Here is a 6,157-nt window from a genome sequence, read left to right as displayed (position 1 = left end):
ATGTGGCTATTTAAATTAAATTAATTAAAACATTCCCAAATGGCAAAACATTTTATTGGAGAGTGCTGATCTAGACGATTTATCAGATTCAGATTTGATTTTGTGACAACAGTTCTTCACAGGTCGTGCTGTATTCTTTCACCAGGAGCAATATATTATCTCATCTATTGAGCAGCCATCGATGATCAATGTCTAGTATTGTCATTCTTTAGTGGTTAGAAAATGATTGCATTCTAATTCTGTCATCCCTCCATTTATGAACTTAGATTCTTATATAAAAAGGAACTTCCCCATATCCGTTCCACTACCCATGACATAGTGCATATGGAAAAAGAACAAATGCTTGATTCTTTCCCTTCACTGGTTAGTTTTCAAACTAACGGTTGGTAACTAGCATATTCCAACTGTACATTTTTGGGGGATAAGGGAAGAGAAATTTTGAATTTTAAATTGTTTGATATGATTCAAACCATTGAATTTTTTATATGTATTAATGTTCCAAATGTCCACTTTGGCAAGTGGAAGTCTCTTCGAGTTGACTCCTGAGTTTGTTTGTTTGTTTGTTGTCATGATCTTATTGTTCTTCAGAGCTTCTTATTTTCTGGTGTGACGAAGTGTTCTAGTTTATCAAAATACATTTCCAGATCTAGACATGGAATCAGCTTTCTCTCCAAGGAGGTCTGGTTATTTTTATCCAGAGATAGTTTCTCTGGACTACAATCTCAATACTAGGTACTCACTGCTACTGGGTTGGACATTGTTTCTAGGTTTTTTTCAGCAGACAAACTCAGGATTTTTTAAAAAGATAAAGTGCATCATGTATTCTTTAAAGATAAGATACATAAGCCCATCCTTCCATTTGCAGTTGAATTCAGGTCTACAAGGATTTTATCTAACCTCTACTACCTTATACGTGTATTTCCTTTTTCAGGCTAAGAAATCTGGTTGTCAAGAACCACAGAGATAATTACCCATTTGCTTCATCCTACAATGCAACAAAGCAGTTTTCAAAATCCATCTTCAAAATTATGGTCAATAGTATTATTACAGAAAATGTTTTAAGACTTTTTTGTCCTTGGGGCATATGGTTTAAAGGTTGCTGCAGTCAAATTATGGTTTGTAAGTTACTTGGAATAGTTGGCATAGAAAAGTAGAGGATAGTGGCCATTGTTCATCGAGTATTTACTACTAGTAGCCAGGTACCTCTCTGAGTACCTTAGAAGGAATAACTCATAATTTGGAAAACAAACCTATGAGGTCAGTGCTGTTTTAAACATGATGGAACTAAGATAAAAATTAGCTTAATAACTCCTTGAAGCTTATAGGGGTAAACAGTGGCTGAGTAGGGGCTTGAATCTCAGCCTTCTGGCTCTAGGGCCTGTGCTCGTAACCACATGGTACCTTCTAGGATTTATTAGAGGAGGGAGAGCATGCAACGCTTTAGAGAAGGAGAAAGCGTTGAGTTCCTAGCAACTTTTACTTTAGATCCCACAAGTTCTGCCTAAAATTTTGTTTCAGAGTATGAATTTTTTTAATATATAAGCTAGCTGCTTCCTTACAACCAAGTGATCTTAGACTGAGACAACTTAATGGAATAATTTATATTTTGATTGAGAGAGGCCTATAAAATATCCTCATCTTGATATAGTAAGAGCACAGCTAAGTACATTTTCCCTCCAAAAAAACTCCAGTTTAAAAATGACTAAGAACCCCGTCCTCTCTAAAATGAACGTTGGAAACTGCTTTTGATAAAAAAAAATCATTACAAAGTGGGATATGATCCTGTCAATTTTTACATGTAGAACGTGATGCAGTAATAACTATGTAGTGGTGAATATACATTTTGGGGCTACATGTAAATTCAATTCTTTCCTCTTTTGAAAGTCAAGAAAAGTTGTATTCATTAGTTCTTTGGAGTAAACATCTAGAGTGGGATGACTTTGCCTAATATAGTGCAAAGCAGTATATGTTTACTTTCAAAATGTGTAAAAGCATCTATCCCAATGATCAAGATAAATTTATTGAACTGCAGGCTGTGCACTGGCAGTTTTTTTTTTTTAAGGTTTTATTTCTTTCTTTTTTCTCTCCAAAGCCCCCCAGTACATAGTTGTATATTCTTCGTTGTGGCTGCTTCTAGTTGTGGCATGTGGGACACTGCCTCAGCGTGGTTTGATGAGCAGTGCCATGTCCGTGCCCAGGATTTGAACCAACGAAACACTGGGCTGCCTGCAGCGGAGCACATGAACTTAACCACTCGGCCACGGGGCCAGCCCCTGGCAGTTTTAAAATTAGGTTTTTGTTTTTGTTTTTAACAATACATACTCTCATAGCAAGTGAAGGCAAGGATTAAAGAACTAAGAGATTTAAAAAACTATATAAACTTCATGCTTAAAAAGTAGTTTCCTGAAAAAAATAACTGCATGCTTATAATATAACTACTATGTTCACTTGTTTTTATGTGTTTTTGTGTGTGTGTGAGAAAGATTTGCCCCACGCTAACATCTGTTGCCAATCTCCCTCTTTTTGCTTGAGGAAGATTGTCACTGAGCTAACATCTGTGCCAATCTTCCTCTATTTTATGTGGGATGCTGCCACAACGTGGCTTGCTGCGTGGTACTAGGTCCGCACCCAGGATCCGAACCTGCAAACCGCAGGCTGCCGAAGCAGAGTGTGTGAACTTAACCACCATGCCACCAGGCTGGCCCTGTATGTTCACTTGTTTTATAAGTATCTTTGTATTTAGGTGGAGGCAAGAGAAACTTTAAAGAAGAATTCAAAGAGAAAAATACACGTTTGGCAGAATGGTCTACCTGGAAAGACTTGACTCTTTGATACCTATCTTTTATCAGGCATGGGAATGAAGCTAGTACCGTATTGCTCTTCTTCCATGCCCCAGCCTCTTGAGAGTTGACTTTTACTTGGTGTGACTTCTCAGACTGATAGTTCCCTGTGAACAGTAGATTCTCCAAGGGGGCTTATTGCTACTTATTACAATATATTAATCAGAGCAGGGGATCTCTTGATTGAACGTTATTGGGAGTCAGAATCCTGTAAATCAAAGGATTAAAATTAGAAACAAATAAAACAAAGTTCTTACCTACATTCCTCCCTACAGGAAGCTTTGGAAAGGAAATTTACTGTGTACTACTTTAACCAAAGGCCAAAGGAAGAGTTTACTGGTTCAAAATCCCATCAAACCATATTTCCTTCATGGAAGAGTTACAAAGAACGACTATAAATCTGAATGACTCTGAGTGGGAGTATGTCTTCTTTTTGAAAAGGGCAAATATTCCTTTAACAAATACTTGCATTGGCAAATTGTTAATGGGGCTATCATGAAGGGCTTATGTGATGATCCAGGAGATAATTGAGAAATTTAGGATGCTTATTCTTCTCTACCAAATCTGGCTTATGTTATTTCTGAGCCAAGCTGTTGACCTTTTCTTACTACTTTTGCTAAGCTGTGGCACCAAAAGGATTATGTATCCAAACAATTTTAGAGAACCTTTTCACCATGAGAAAAGTAGGGGCTTAAATTTATTGAATACTGCCGCATTTAACCTATTTAATTGGAACACGTTAATTAGATCTAATTGCAAAGTTGTTTTAATTGGAAAATCAAGCATTGCACTGATATTGGTGTGCATGATTAAACAAAGTAACTGAGGTCACCAGTAGATTGTGTAAGATTCATGCCAGTGATTGATTAAGTATGAAAGTTAATCAATTTAATTTATATGATTGATGTTGATTCTTTCCTTTTGAAATTGCCTGTTCGTATCTTATTTTATCAAGATACTGTGTGTGGAATGTCAACTAAACTACAGTAGCTCTTCAATTTGTTTATTTTGGTATAATGATGTGTTTATTTCTGATCTAAGTAATTTGAACATGGCTTTTGTGTCACTAATTAAGATTTTCAAGTTACTCGAGATAAAATTAGATTTTCTATTAAGAAAATTTAATTTTCCTCAGGAAATAATTCAAGCAACATGGGAAACTTAACCTATTAGTTCCATTAGTGGAGTTGATGGTTTATTGCCTTAAAACATATGCCATGCAGCTCAGGAACAAAGGTATCTCTTTTTTAATCATCTTAGTGTCAATGTGCTTTATACTTTCTGATGACTATGATGATAATTATAATAATAATGAGAAGATGAAGAACATTTATATAGTACTTATATGTGCCAGGTATTGTTTTAATTTCATTAAATATAATTACCCATTTAATAACTTGTATTATGTAAATGCATTTGCTTCTGTGAATTTTCTTTTATTAAAGTCACAGTGGTAATATCTTTTTATGTATTGGATGCTGTGCCCTGCACAGTGGCAAACATACATGTTAAGTTACAACAAGATAAAATTATTTGCCTCGGTCACAGTTAGCAGGCACTTATAAATTTTCATATACAACATCTCTATCTATCTATCTATCTGAGTACTTTTAAGGAGTTGGCTCCTGTGATTGGTAGGCTGGCAGGTCTGAAATTTGTAGGGCAGGTTGCCAGGCTGGAAACTCAGGCAGGAGTTGATGCTACAGTCTGGGAGTATTTCTTCTTCTCTGGGAGACCTTACATTTTGTTCTTAAAGCCTTTAAATGGTTGAATGAGGCTCACCTACAATATGGAGGGCAATCTTCTTTACTTAAAGACAATGGATTCTAGATGTTGACCACATCTACAGAGCCTTTACAGAAACACCTAGATCAGTGTTTGATTAAATAACTGGGTGCTGTAGCCTAGCTGAGTTGATACATGAAATTAACCATCACATTCCTTGAATTTAAATAGATGGTATACGAAGATGAGCAGGAGTCATGAGACTATATAGCTAAATATAGTGATATATCAATATAATATTATTCTGCAGCTAGATAACAGTACTAATAACTTGGTAATAAGTTTGTAATGTTAAAGCTGTGACAGACATTGAAGTTTGGTCCTCTGAACAACTTTTCTGAACTCTTTTCTTCCTTTCCTTTCAATTTCCCAAACTCCCTTGCAACCGGGGGTCTATGGAACTCAGTGTTTATTCAAAAGACATGAGTAGAGGTCTGCTGAGGAAGGGATGTTGTCATGGGGAAAATTTTTTTTTCCCTAAATAAAACAAATACTGCTGCACAGATTTCCAGCTTCCCTTTCTTCTTATCCAAGCTGCAGAACTAAAGCCTAGAAGAGCAGCACTCACTGGTATCCCTAAGTACAAAAGCCAACAGGCTAAAGATGGCAGAGCTGTTCTTCTTGGAGGATAATGCTGAGTTGTTGCTTTAGGCTAATGCTCCCTGTCACTGGACTTCCTCTTATATAGGAAAAGAATACACCTCTGTTTTAAAAGTATTGCCAGATTTGTCCCTGGAGTTTGTTTGCTTATTTGTTTGTTTTTGTTTTTGTTGGTGTCTGGACACTAATTTGAGCTGAAAGTTTCTATTATTTTTATTAGTAAAGGGAGAATGAGTTTATAATTATTGGATATGCCAAGCACATGTGACATAGGATTGATTCATCATCTTTCACAATCAATGGCTTTTTTTTTTTTTTTTTTAAAGATTTTATTTTTTCCTTTTTCTCCCCAAAGCCCCCCGGTACATAGTTGTGTATTCTTCGTTGTGGGTTCCTCTAGTTGTGGCATGTGGGACGCTGCCTCAGCGTGGTCTGACGAGCAGTGCCATGTCCGCGCCCAGGATTCGAACCGACGAAACACTGGGCCACCTGCAGCGGAGCGCGCGAACTTAACCACTCGGCCACGGGGCCAGCCACCCACAATCAATGGCTTTTTATCAGCAGAGACAACTCTTAATCTTAAAGCGTTACAGACTTCCCAAAGCAAAATCAAGGGCTCTTATGAGAATATGCAATGTTGACGATAAGGGATTATGAAGTCATCTACATATTGTTCTTTTCTGAGCTGTAGCACTATCCCTATTCCTTAGTTACTGATATTACTTAAAAAGTTGATGTCTAATGTAAAGGATAATAGGACCTATTTTCTGTAGATTCTTGGAGGGGAACACTCTAAGTTAACTTAAGAAGGGGAAAGAAGGGAGATATAGGCAAAGTTAGATGTGAAAGTTGTATAAGAATCTTTAGAATTAATGCCATACTTTTTTTCAACTGTATATGAGATTAGCTTCTTCCTTCCTCAGGGGTGGGAG

This window comes from Equus przewalskii, chromosome 13 (genome assembly GCF_037783145.1).
Source record: "Equus przewalskii isolate Varuska chromosome 13, EquPr2, whole genome shotgun sequence".
Classification (NCBI taxonomy): domain Eukaryota; kingdom Metazoa; phylum Chordata; class Mammalia; order Perissodactyla; family Equidae; genus Equus; species Equus przewalskii.
This window is presented reverse-complemented; position numbering follows the sequence as displayed.